This window comes from Chelonoidis abingdonii, chromosome 3, assembly GCF_003597395.2.
Source record: "Chelonoidis abingdonii isolate Lonesome George chromosome 3, CheloAbing_2.0, whole genome shotgun sequence".
NCBI lineage: Eukaryota > Metazoa > Chordata > Testudines > Testudinidae > Chelonoidis > Chelonoidis abingdonii.
The window spans coordinates 185,627,784-185,642,249 of NC_133771.1; positions in this window are offsets into that span (position 1 = coordinate 185,627,784).

The window sequence follows — 14,466 nt, forward strand, 5'->3', positions numbered from 1 at the left end:
CGTCAACATGTGAAAACAAAGGCATTGCTGGCGGTGCTCTGTCATTTTACAGTGCTAAATGTGAATCAGAATCTGATGCAGCAGCCTTTGTTATTTGGACAATATTTCCCCCATTTCTAGAGTTTCAATTCTGGTGGGGCTGTTAACTGTTCCATTCCTCCACTTGGGATATTTTCTTAATTATTTTTTACTCCTGATACCACGTGGTGTTCAGTGCTCACTCAGTGCAGAAAGTGCTTTCAAGAGCTCTTCTTTATTCTGTGTCCAGTTCTAGCTGGCTGTGTATAACAAGGACTTCACATCACTCTGTGTCAAAGACACTCAGCCTCTAAAGGTACTGTTCCCAATACCACATTTGTTTGAGAGCTTGGCTTTTTCTCTGAACTTGGAGCTAACATCATCTTGAGTCTCCATGTGTGAGGCCACGCCCAGCCAAGATCCTGCAAGTGTGATTGGTCAGCCCTGTTGATTGTACACAGGGGCAGAAGAGCGTGAATGCGAAAGGGATAGAGAAAAGGGTACCCTCTGTCAGAAAACACATTATTATTAGAGTGACTTCAGGATAAGAAATGAAGTGGGAACCTGAGAAATGTTTACTGAAGATAAAACTGAGAGAATAAGGCATCTTCTGTCAGAGTTGGAGGCACATTAACTGGGAAGTTTGGGCAGGAGCTGTATCAGAACACACACTGGATCTGGGGCCTATCCGATCCAGTGGTATCTCCCTCTTATTTGGAAGGGTGGAATATCCCTAAAGTAGCCTTCACACTCCTAAAGTTGGTCTGGTTTCAATAAAACCAAAACTCAGCAGGGGAGAGGGAATAGCAGAGGAAGGCCAAAGGGACAGTAAAATAATAGAGAAAAGCACCTAGGACCTGACCTAAAGCCCACTGAAGTCAATGGGAATCTTTCAATTGGCTTCCATATGCTTAAAATCAGACCCCTAATGAGGAGCATCATATAATAGCTGAGATCTTGGCAGCTGAGTGTCAATCGAGCTGTAGCTAGAAACAACAAACGAGCAGGCAAGCAGCTGAATATATGGCAAGGTGGAGTCAATGGAGCTGCAGCCAAATAGAATCAATAAATATAGCTAAAAATATAGCCAAGGAACGAATTGTTTTACATGATAGCACCGTCGATTATCAGAATAGGAGAAAATGTTTCATCTAGGACAAAGGGCCTGATTTTTCTCTCACCTACACAGTTGTAAATCAGAAATAAATACCTTGGTATCAGTGGTATCAAATTGAACCAGATTGTGATTTCATTTCCACTGGTGCAAATTCCACTGAGTTCACTGGATTTACATTTGTGTAGCAGAGATCAGACTCTGGACCATGCATGTTAAACTTGTTCTTTTGTTAAAAAAATGAAATGCTAAATACTTATAAAATAAGGGCCCAATCCTGCAAGGTGTTCAGCAGCTTTAGCCTATGAGAGACAATGGAGCCAATCTTGCAAACTTTTAATAACGTAACTTAACCCTTACTTAGATGAATGATCTCATTGACTTTCTATGGAACTACTCACTTGAGTAAGTGTTTGTGTAAGCCACACCCATGCAGTGTACTACTCTATCTGCTCAAGTGGCAGCTAGGCCACACAGAGCGGGGTGGCCAAATTTACTGATTGTCTGAGCCACATAGGACAATCTTCAGCAATTCGAGAGCTGCACCTGCCAGGGCTCGGGGCTTCAGCCCTGTGGGGGGCTCCAGCCCCACTCCTGATGAACCCTGAGCCCTGGCAGGCACTCCCTGTGAGGTTCATGACCTGGACCTCCCACCCCACTTAGCAGAAGCTGGAGACAACCTGGTGGGGGGGGTTATGTGGGGTCATGAAATTCAAAATTTTCAATTTTAACAATACTTTGCATTGAAATTTCTAATTTAATAAAAAAAAGCCTTGGAAATTTTGATAAAATTTTGCAAAACAAATATATATCACATTTTTCTATCTGTGAAAGAGCTGGTAGAAAAATGTTGAATTTGTTAATCAAAATGTCAATGAAAAAGCAAGATTAATTTTTCATTAAAATATTTGCAAAAATTATGTCCCTTTTTTAACCATCTCCATGAAGAATGAACATTATCAATGGAAGATTAACATCAGGCAACGGATTTTGATTTAAAGGAACACCAGAGCTCCATCTTGCTCAGGACAGAAATCATAGCTTCATGGGAACAAATCCTGAAGTCCTCGCCGAGTCCTTACTTACACAAAACTCCCATTAAAGTCAATCTCTCAAACTAGCCATTTGGCCAAATGACTGACACTTTTAATCAGCTAGTCAAAGGACTATGATACTTGGCCATTTGATTAGGTGATTAAAACTTCCTGGCATTTGGCCAATACATTATGAGGATTCTAAACCATTTACATCAGAACAGATGTTTTTATAAAGCAGGGCTTCAGTAGTAAATTCAGTGCTTACCTCAAAGGCCAATACATGTTGATGTTTACCTCAACAAAAGTTGATGTCTGTTTGATGTGTTTCAGTTTAGTGAATTACAATGGTATGATAGATTCATACCATAGGCAATGCTCATTAATGTCTTCACAATTGCACATCAATATGCTGACAATAATATCGTCCAAAAATAATTCAGGATTAGCAAAGGTTCATGCATTGCTACTCATGCCATAATTTAGCAGTACAATGGAGCTATTCTGGCCTCTTTAAATAATCATCTGATTATTAAAGTCCAAGCCTGTTACGTCAAAACTGGACCACCTCACTATGAGCATGGTGAGGCCAGATTTCCTGTGTTTATGTGTGTGATATCAGCCATTGTGTTTAACTAACTGGAGGCCAGAGTTTGTGAAAGCAATTATTTCTATAATCAAACAGTAGTGTTTACATTATTAGCTTGGTTGTTTAGTGGGAAACACATTCATTAGATGTTAATTAAACTGCCAATCTGAAAACAGGTCATAAAAATGGAACATAATATTCTGCATTAAGGATTAAAATTTTGTATCATGTTTTAACACTTAAACTAACTGTTAATTCCTCTCATGGAACAGCATCAGAATTCTCAATTGTCCTTTTAGTTCCACTCTTCAAAATCTTGAAATCCTCAGTCAGGGCCTGATTGTGGAACCCATATGCAAGTTAGTGAGCACCTCCATTGACTTTAGTGACAGGTTTCAGTGGTAGCCATGTTAAGTCTGTATCAGCAAAAAAAACGAGGAGTCCTAACAAATTTGTTAGTCTCTAAGGTGCCACAAGGACTCCTCACTTTTTTTAATTGACTTTAGTGTGACTGAGGGCTATGGAGTTGGGCTCTCAGTTTTTATTCAAGCCTCATTTGGGCAAATTCTGATTGACTTTAAGTGAAGTCTCAGCTTAGTCATAACTTCAGGATTAAGACTGGACTCTCATGGAATTGTCTGTCAGTTAGCGTCTAGGTAACCTAACTGTATGATTATTCTTCAGTAACTACACATGTTCACAACCCATATCTGTAGCAAATGAGAGCACCGTTGGATAATGACTGTACAGTTATATTTGAATATTCATTATGCAATTCCCTCCAACCTGGTAGATTGATTTCAGAATTCCCCGTCCACGTGTTAGCAACAAACATTGTTGCTTTGCCCTTTTCTCCTTCCCCAATCTGGTTTGCTCCCATCTACTCCCAACACATCCTTGTAGTTCTCCTAGCTTATAAGGAATACATGACATACACAAAGAAGCTGCCGCCCTGAATCAGACGAATTTTCCATCTAGCTGAGTCTCCAATTAGATAGATAAATGTAACTGAGTTACAAGGTTAGAACTGCAGACATTTCTATGTGAATGTGATTTTTTTTTGTTAACCTACTGTTAGCAATGGTTTGAAGAGGAAAGAGCAACATACAAAGAATATGTGGGAAACTTTTCATTTTGATTATTCTCTTGGATGCGCCTGATACAACCTCTTGCCAATATAAGTATCAGAGGGGTAGCCGTGTTAGTCTGGATCTGTAAAAGCAGCAGAGAATCCTGTGGCACCTTATAGACTAACAGACGTTTTGGAGCGTGAGCTTTCGTGGGTGAATACCCACTTCGTCAGACGCAGGTCTGCGTCTGACGAAGTGGGTATTCACCCACGAAAGCTCACGCTCCAAAACGTCTGTTAGTCTATAAGGTGCCACAGGATTCTCTGTTGCCAATATAAAGCACTTCTATGTGATTTGGAAGGGACTGCTGGACAGAAACACTGAGCTGGCCATCTATATTATCTTCCAGCTATTTGTATCAGAGTCAGCCTGGTTCAATACCAGGCCATCATAATGGAGATGCTGACATGTGACACACCTTGACTCTTCAGGTGAAGTTGTTTTTACTGGTTAATTCTCCTCCCAGTCATACAGTTGTGATTGAAAAAAAAATCACTGCGATTATACCTGTCTAACATTGGTATGTTATGTTTATAAACAACTGCAAACCCTTATAGCATCTTTATAGCACTTTCATTTTTCTCCCATACCCAGTACAGAAAAGAACAGATGGCTGAGCTACATATATGTCCCATTCATTCTGCCAATAACATACTTTGGTTTTCATTGAAATTGGACACATGCAGTTGATGAGATGATCAGGCCCCACATTCCTCTCATTCCCAAAATTCCCACTCAAGTCAGTGGGAATCAACAAGAGTTTTGGGTGTGCAAATTTTGGAATCTGGGGTCTGACACTGTTTAAGTCCTGTCAAACTTGACTGCCTGAAACCGAAACCATATTTAAAAAAGTTCTGATTTTAGTGGAAAAAATAGTGTCCATGCTTAAATAATAATAGTGACATTTCAGCAATATGTCCCTAAATGTAAAATAATCCTGCATTTTTTCCCATTTTATAAACAGCAACCTAAGGGTTTCTTTCTCAAAGCCATGTAATAGTTTAATTGTGTTCTCTCAGACTCATTAAGAGAGAACAATCTCATTAGTGCCACAGTTCAATTCAGTTTTACTGTGATGAGTAACTACTTTCCCAAGGCCTGGTCCTATGGAGTGCTGAGTGCCCTCAACTGCCACTGAGGACAATGGTAGCTTCGGGCACTCAGCATCTTATAGAATTGTACCTGCAACCTAACAGTTTATACAGGCACTAACCTTTTTCATACAAAGTGTGAAACTTTACATTTCATGCCTTAACCCTCCCACACGGATGGGTTAGGTTCTTCCTTCATCTGTTTGCTAATGCATTTTGTATGATTGTATTGTACAGGGAGACCTCTGCTCCCAGTGTCAAGACATGCAAGGATATTTTAATAGGTGCCATTGTAGTCTGACTATTCCCTGAGTGGTAGATCCACAACAAGCCATGTAATATACTGAGAAGCCAGCAAGAACAAATTCTGTATGCACAATCCACAACATGAGTAATTCATTTAGATTATTAGAGGACAGTCACAGTTTCACCTTTTTAAGAATCTCCCTCTGAACAGCACAACCAAAGGCCAGATTTTCAAAAGAGCTTGACACCCAGCAGTTCTTTGTATGAGTGCCTGGACTTTCGAAAGAACTGAGCTCCCATTTGGGCACCAGAAGTGCTCAGCAGCCTTCCATTCTCATTGAGAATAATTGTCGGTGCTGAGCATTTCTGAAAATATTGTAGGGTGGGAGGGAAGTAGCTCCCTTCGATGGACATCCAGCCAGCCAGTTAGCTGTAAAATCCCTCTTAGTGTCTATTCTCTGCTTGTTTTACCTGTAAAGAGTTAACAAGCACACATGTAAAAGTGTGGGCATCTGACCAAAAGAGCCAATGGGAAGACTAGAATTTTTAAAATTGGGAATGAAACTTTCCCTTTGTCTGTTTTTCTCTGGGCTGCAGGGACGGAGCAGCAATGCTGTGTAAGGCTTGAACAGGTATGAACATTCATCTTCCATACCTAGAAGAAATTATTTGGACAGGGAATGTTTAGTTAGATACAATCAGGTTTATTTTTTATTTTGGTTTGTGGATCTCCTCTGTGCTAACCCCTGATGCTTTTGTTTGTTTGTTAAGCTGAACCCCCAAGAAAGCTATTTTGGGTGCTTAATTTTTGTAATTGTTTATTTTAAAGACCAGCAAAAAGCCTAAGTTCCAGATGTATTTTTTTCCTTTTTGTTTTTAATAAAATTTACATTTTTTAAGAACAGGATTGGCTTGTTGGTGTCCTAAGAGGTTTGTGCTTATGCTGTTTGATTAGCTGGTGGCCACAGCTAATTCCTTTGTTTTCTTTCTCAGCTCTTCCCCAGAGGGGGAGAGGGATGAAAGGGCTTGAGGGTACCCCACAGGGAGGAATTCCCAAGTGCTCATTCCTGGGTTCAAAAAGCGTTTTTTTGCATTTGGGTGGTGGCAGCATTTATCAAGCCAAGGTCAGAGAAAAGCTGTAATGTTGGGAGTTTAATACAAGCCTGGAGTGGTCAGTATTAACTTTTAGAATCCTTGTGGGCCCCCACCTTCTGCACTCGATGGGCAGAGTGGGGATTCAGCCTCGACAGGTGCCTAACTGGTGGCTGTTCAGTACTGAGCTCTTTTAAATATCAGGCCCCTGTATTCAGAGAAACACAGGGTTTACAAAGCCCCAAAGGAGGGCTTTGGCTTCCCACACATACACACAACCCCTCTACAGGAGTCCAGCGGCACCTGTTACCTGAAATTGGGCCAGCTAGTAGGCTTAGGGAGGACTAATGACCCACCAGAGTTTGGCAGAAAGCAGCACATTTATTATTATGATAGTTAAGCTCAAAAAAAGGGTGTGTGTGTGTCACACTCACACTCACATACTCACGCTCCCAGGACAGGCATGGCACTGGAGATGTTAGGATCCTTGAAGGTAAGTGTCCCACAGCACAGTGATGGAAGGTGTGATGAAGGTAAGTTTTCCCGAGGCACGATGAAATGCAATGCAGCGAACTATTGACCAGGCGGTCCGGGCAAAGGGTCTTCACGGGAGGTACAGGCTTGTGAGTGCACTCCTGAGCACATGGCCCCTTCCCCTTTTAAGGAACTGCTCCTCATGGCCTGTGACTAGAGATGACTTTACCGCATCTGGTTGGTCACACTCCACTTCGGGACAGTGTCCATGCAGTGTCCATGCACTGGGTGTGTGAGTGATGCCTAATTAGAGTCCCAGACACCTTGTCTACCTGGAAGCTCTTCTGATCTTCCAGCTGTTCAATCAGCCCATTCATCCCACAAGCATTCCAGGAGGGAGGGAGAGGGAGAGGGGGGAAAGCCACTTCACAGGTATTCAGAGAGGGAGAAGAGACAAAACGGGAGGAGAAGTATAACAGTCCTTTTGAGTATACAGGTTATACACAGCATACAGATCACTCCTGCTCCTACAACAGCACCTTAAAGACTAACAGGTTTATTTGGGCATAAGATTTCGTGGGTAAAAACCTACTTCTTCAGATGCATGAAGTGAAAATTACAGATATAGGCACATGAAGAGAAGGGAGTTACCTTACAAGTGAAGAACCAGTGTTGACAAGGCCAATTCAGTCAGAGTGGATGTGGTCCATTCCCAATAATGGATGAGGTGTCAATCCCAAGAGAGGGAAAATTGCTTTTGTAGTGAGCCAGCCATTCCCAGTCCCTATTCAAGCCCAAATTAATGGTGTTAAGTTTGCAAATGAATTGTAGCTCTGCAGTTTTTCTTTGCAGTCTGTTTCTGACGTTTTTTTGTTGAAGGATGTCTACTTTTAAATCTGTTATTGAATGTCCAGGGAGATTGAAGTGGTCTCCTATGGGCTTTTGTATGTTACCATTCCTGATGTCTGATTTGGGTCCATTTATTCTTTTACGTAGGGATTGTCCGGTTTGCCCAATGTACATGGCAGAGGGGCATTGCTGGCACATGATGACATATGTCACATTAGTAGATGTGCAGGTGAATGAGCCCCTGATGGTGTGGCTGATGTAGTTGGGTCCTCTGATGGTGTTGCTAGAGTAGATATGAGGAAATAGGCAACAGGGTTTGTTACAGGGATTGTTTCCTGGGTTAGTGTTTCTGTGGTGTGGTGTGTAGTTGCTGATGAGTATTTGCTTCAGGTTGGGGGGTTGTCTGTAAGTGAGGGCTGACCTGCCTCACAAGATCTGTGAAAGTGAGGGATCATTTTCCAGGATAGGTTGTAGATCATTGATAATGCACTGGAGAGGTTTTAGCTGGGGGCTGTACGTGATGGCTAGTGGTGTTCTGTTATTTTCCTTGTTGAGCCTGTCCTGTAGTAGATGACTTCTGGGTACCGATCTCTCTCTGTCAGTTTGTTTCCTCACTTCCCCAGGTGGGTATTGTAGTTTTAAGAATCCTTGATAAAGATCTTGTAGGTGTTTGTCTCTGACTGAGGGGTTGGAGCAAATGGCTGTAGACAATGGACTATGTGATGTGTCCTGGATGGAACCTGGAGGCACGTAAGTATAACTACAGCAGTCAGTATAGGGTGGTGTTTATGTGACCATCACTTATTTGCACTGTAGTGTCCAGGAAGTGGGTCTCTTGTGTGGACTGGTCCAGGCTGAAGTTGATGGTGGGGTGGAAATTGTTGAAATCCAGGAGGAATTCTTCAAGGGCCTCTTCCCATGGGTCCATATGATGATGATGTCATCAATGTAGCACATGCAGCGGAGGGGCGCTAGGGAACGAGAGCTGAGGAAGCGCTGTTCTAAGTCAGCCATAAAAATGTTGGCATACTGTGGGGCCATGCGGGTATCCATAGCAGTGCTGCTGCCTTGAAGGCATAAGTTGTCCCCAGATCTGAAATGGTTGTGGGTGAGGACAAAGTCAAAAAAGGTCAGCCACCAAGTGTGTCACAGCTTCATCAGGAATACTGTTTCTGACAGCCTATAGTCCATCCTCATGTGGAATATTGGTGTAAAGAGCTTCTACATCCACAGTGGCCAGGATGGTGTTTTCAGGAAGATCACCAATGCATTGTAGTTTCCTCAGGAAGTCAGTGGTGTCTCGAAGATAGCTGGATGTGCTGGTAGCGTAGGATCTGAGAAGAGAGTCCAAATAGTTAGCTAATCCTGCTGTAAGAGTGCCAATGCCTGAGATGGTGGGGTTTCCAGGATTTCCAGGTTTATGGATCTTGGGTAGCAGATAGAATACCCCTGGTTGGGGCTCTAGGGGTGTGTCAGTATAGATTTGTTCCTATGCTATAGCAGGGAGTTTCTTGCGCAGATGGCGTAGTTTCTTTTGGTATTCCTCAATGGGATTGGAGGATAGTGGCCTGTAGAATGTGGAGTTGGAGAGTTGCCTGGCAGCCTCCTGTTCATAACCCGACCTGTTCAGGATGACTACAGCACCTCCTTTGTCAGCCCCTTTGATTATAATGTCCGAGTTGTTTCTTAGGCTGTGGATGGTGTTATGTTCTGTATGGCTGAGGTTATGGGGCAATTGATGCTGTTTGTTCACAATTTTAGCCTGTGCACGTCTGCAGAAGCACTCTATATAAAAGTCCAGTCTGTCATTTTGACCCTGAGGAGGAGTCCAAGCAGAATTCTTCTTGGAGTGTTGGTAGGAGGGTTCCTGTGGCTCAGTGCACTGTTCAGTGGTGTATTGAAAATATTCCTTGAGTTGGAGATGGAGAAAGTAGGCTTCCAGATCACCGCAGAACTGTATCATGTGCATGGGAGTGATGGGACAGAAAAAGAGACCCAACGATAGGACAGACTAAGTGTGTCGGATAGATTAACAATATTGTTGGGTGAGTTAAGGGTACCACCGTTGTAGCCCCCTGTGGCATGTAGGAGTTTAGATAGTTTACTGTCCTTTTTCCTCTGTAGAGAACTAAAATGTGTGTTGTAAATGGCTTGTCTCATTTTTGTAAAGTCCAGCCATGTGGAAGTTTGTGTGGAAGGTTGGTTTTGTATGAGAGTATCTAGTTTTGAGAGCTCATTCTTGATCTTCTCCTGTTTGCTGTACAGGATGCTTATCAGGTGGTTCCTCAGTTTCTTTGAGAGCGTGTGGCACACTCTCTCACCATAGTCAGTGTGGTATGTCGATTGCAATGGATTTTTTACCTTCAGTCCATTTGGTTTGTTATCCATCTGTTTGCACTTGGAGAGGAAGATGATGTCTGTCTATATCTGTGCAAGTTTTTTCATGAAGTTGATGGATTTCCACTTCATACGGCTAAATTGAGTGCCTTACATGGTGCCAAGTATCAGAGGGTAGCCATGTTAGTCTGTATCCACAAAAACAATGAGGAGTCTGGTGGCACCTTAAAGACTAACAGATTTATTTGGGCATTAGCTTTCGTGGGTAAAAAAACCCACTTCTTCAGATGCATGAAGTGGAAATTACAGATACAGGAATAAATATAGGCACATGAAGAGAAGGGAGTTACCTTACAAGTGGAGAACCAGTGCTGACAAGGCCAATTCAGTCAGGGTGGATGTGGTCCATTCCCAGTAATTGATGAGGAGGTGTCAATTCCAAGGGTACATCTACACTAAGAAATTATTTCAAAATTATTCTATTCGAATTTTTGGAAGCGATTTTATACATTCGGTCTTGTATGTCGCCACTAAAGCGTGTGAATTCGACAAAGTCCGTCCACAGTACCGAGGCTAGCATCATATGTCAGAGTGGTGCACTGTGGGTAGCTATCCCACAGTTCCTGGAGTCCTCGCCGCCCATTGGAATGCTGGGTTAAGCTCCCAGTGCATGATGGGGCAAAAACATTCTCGCAGGTGTTTCTGGGTGTGTGTCATCAGTCACTCCTCCCTTCGTGAAAGCTACGGTAGACAATCATTTCACGTCTTTTTGCCATGCAGAGGCCATACTGCTTTCAGCAGACAGTGCAGTTCAGTGCACTGCTTCTCTCCTGGTACTATGAATCCACCTCTTGTCTTTCTATGTAATCTCTATAAGTATCTACTCTTTCTCTTCCTCATCGACCGCTTCTACTGCCAACTCTACTAGGCCATCGTGATCCAAGCAACATAGCTTATGCTGCCAACTCTGCTTTCCCACTCTTGCCACGCTACCGAGCTTCTCCATGTTGTCTGTCCTGGGCTCCCACCTCCGTGAAAGCTACAGAAAACAACCACTTCCCGCCTTTTTTTGGCTATTGTGAACCGAACAGCACCTCTTCCGCTGCCACTCTGCTCTCCTATGTTTCACACCCTTTTTCCAGGATTACCCACGCAGGCGCCATCGAGCAGCAAGCATGGAGCCTGCTCAGACCTCTGCTGCAGTTTTGACCATTGTAAATACCTCATGCATTATCCAGCAGTATGTGCAGTACCTGCAAAACCGAGCGAGGAAGCGACGACAACGCAATTACTATACTGATGAGGACATGGACACAGATCTTCCTAGAAGCACGGCATGTGGCAATTGGGAAGTCATGGTGGCAGGCCAGGTTCAACACTGATTCTGGGCCTGGGAAACAAGCACAGACTGGTGGGACTGCATAGTGTTGCAGGTATGGGATGATTTCCAGTGTCTGAGAAAATTTCATATGCGTAGGGCCACTTTCATGGAACTTTGTGACTTGCTGTCCCCTGCCCTGAAGCTCAAAGACATCAAAATGAGAGCAGCCCTCACAGTTGAGAGGCAAGTGACCATAGCACCGTGGAAGCTTGCAACCTCCTTTTTTGGGGGGAAGGGATAGCTCAGTGGTTTGAGCATTGGCCTGCTAAACCCAGGGTTGTAAGTGCAATCCTTAAGGGGGCCACTTAGGCATCCGGGGCAAAAATCAGTACTTGGTCCTACTAGTGAAGGCAGGGGGCTGGACTCTATGACCCTTCAGGGTCCCTTCTACCTCTATGAGCTATAGGTATATCTCCATGTATATGTTTTTAACACCCAACAGTTACTGGTCAGTCAGGAATCAGTTTGGAGTGGACAAATCTACTGTGGGGGCTGCTGTGCTGCAAGTAGCCAACACAATCGTTGACCAGCTGCTATCAAGCATACTGACTTTGGGAAATGTGCAGACCATTGTGGATGGCTTTAATGTGCTGGGGCTCCCTAACTGCGGCAGGGTGATAGATGGAATGCAGATCCCTATTTTGGCCCCGAAACACCGGGGCGGCCAGTACATAAACTGCAAGGGGTACTTTTCCATAGTGCTGCAAGCACTGGTGGATCACAAGGGATGTTTCACCAACATCAACATAGGATGGCCGGGAAAGGTGCATGATGCTCGCACCTTCAAGAAATCTGGTCTGTTAAACAACTGCAGGAAGGGACTTACTTCCCAGACCAGAAAATTACTGTTGGAGTTGTTGAAATGCCTATAGTTATCCTTGGAGACCCAGCCTACCCCTTAATGTCATGGTTCATGAAGCCATACACAGGCACCCTGAACAGTAGTAAGGAGCAGTTCAACTATAGGCTGAGCAAATGCAGAATGGTGGTAGAATGCGCTTTCGGACGTTTGAAAGCGCTCTGGCGCAGTTTACTGACTCAGTTAGATCTCAGCACAACCAATATTGCAATTGTAAATGCTGCTTGTTGTGTACTCCACAATATCTGTGAGAGTAAGGAGGAGATGTTTATGACAGAGTGGGAGGTTGAGGCAACTCACCTGGTGGCCAATTTCACACAGCCAGACACCAGGGAGATTAGAAGAGTGCAGCAGGGTGTGCTGCACATCAGAGAAGCTTTGAAAATCAGTTTCATGACTGGCCAGCTTAAGGTGCAACAGTTGTCTTTGTTTCTCTTGAAGTTACCTGTCCTCTATATATATGAAAGGAAATAAAGTCTAAATTGTTTTAAAAACGTTCTTTATTATTTGTTTCATCACACATTGAGAGAAATCAGAAGGTAGACCAGGGGAGGAGAGGGGTATTGGGGGGTGGAGGAGGAGGGAAGCACAAGTCCAGAAACCAAATAAAAATGTCAGATATGCCAGCTTTTTGCTGCTTGTGCAATCCTCTGGGGTTGAGCATGTGGGTCCCCATAGCCTTCCCCACAGTGTTCTTGGGCATCTGGGTGAGGAAGCTATGGAACTTGGGGAGGAGGGATGGTGGTTATACAGGGGCTGCAGGAGCAGTCTGTGTCTTGTAGCCTTTCCCGCATTAGATTCATCATACAGCAGAGCACGTCAGTTTGCTCCCCCATGAGCTTGACCTGCTCTCATTGCGCGTCCTTCCTCTCTTCGTGTTCATTTAACTCTTTACGGGACTCCGCTGTTTGCCTCCATGCATTCCGCTGGGCCCTATCAGTGCAGGAGGACAGCATGAGCTCGGCAAACATGTCATCCTGAGTTAGTTTTTTCTAATCTGGACTAGCGTCTCGGACGGAGTAGATAGGGGCCACATTGAAACATTTGCACCTGCAGGAGGAGAAAAAGGGAGGAGTAGATAGGGGCCACATTGAAACATTTGCACCTGCAGGAGGAGAAAAAGATACATTTTAGGGAACAAAGGGGACACTCTTTGTCAGTGAAACAGGCAATTCATAGTACACATCACATGTTCTTTCTATACAAGGTCGCATTTTGCCTCTTATGCTGAATTGCCTGCCACTTTGGTGTGAGTTTGCCATCACATGCGGCTGGGCAACAGAGTTCAACTGGCAGGCACCGATGGTAAGCCCTAGGGGCACGTGGGATTCTGCTTCTTCCGCATTCATTTCAATGCTTTCAAACTGCTGGGCCTCCTTTTCCATAGCAAGCAATGCCTGGTGGGTTTGCCATATAAAAGGGGGGCCTGCGGGCTCTCTGGGATTATCGCTTCACTCAACACTCCCCGCCCCTCCGCACGGCTCCAATGAAGCTCTGAGTAGGGATGAGCCCTTTAAACTAAACACAAACAGCCCAGCACGGCTGGGTTTCCCCCCACCCCCACACCACATGGCTCTGATCCAGGCTTTCACTCACCAGAAGTGCCTTCTCCAGGATCATGGTCCGGGAGCCTGCCTTGGGAGGGGGGAGGAGGCTATTGGCTCCAGAGTTAAGAATAGTTCCTGGCTAGGGGAGAAAATGGATTCCCCTCCTCCTCCTTCTCCTCCTCTTCGTCCTCCAATAACTCATCCTCCTCGCTCTGTGCAACTCCCCCCTTGCAGGTGTCCACGGACAGTGGTGGGGTAGTGGTGGCATCACCCCCCATAATTGCATGGAGCTTGCGGTAGAAGCGGAATGTATGGGGCTGTGAGCCAGAGCACCAGTTCTCCTCCCTGGCTTTTTGGTACACTTGCCCGAGCAACTTGATTGTTGTACGACACTGCTCTGTGTCCCTGGAATAGCCTCTTTCGGTCATAGTCCTAGAGACTTTAGCGTACATATTTGCGTTTCTTTTTTTGGAATGTAGTTCTACCATAACAAATTCCTCTTTCCAACATGTGATGATATCCAGTACCTCCTGTTCGGACCATGCTGGAGCTCGTCTGCCAATCCGGGACTGCATGGTCTCTTATGATGGTGGACTCTGCATGGTCCCCTGTGATGGTGGACTGTGCTGACAGTCACCTGTGCAGATGGTGACCAAAGAGGAAATGAAATTCAAAAGTTCCCGGGGCTTTTACTGCCTACCTGGC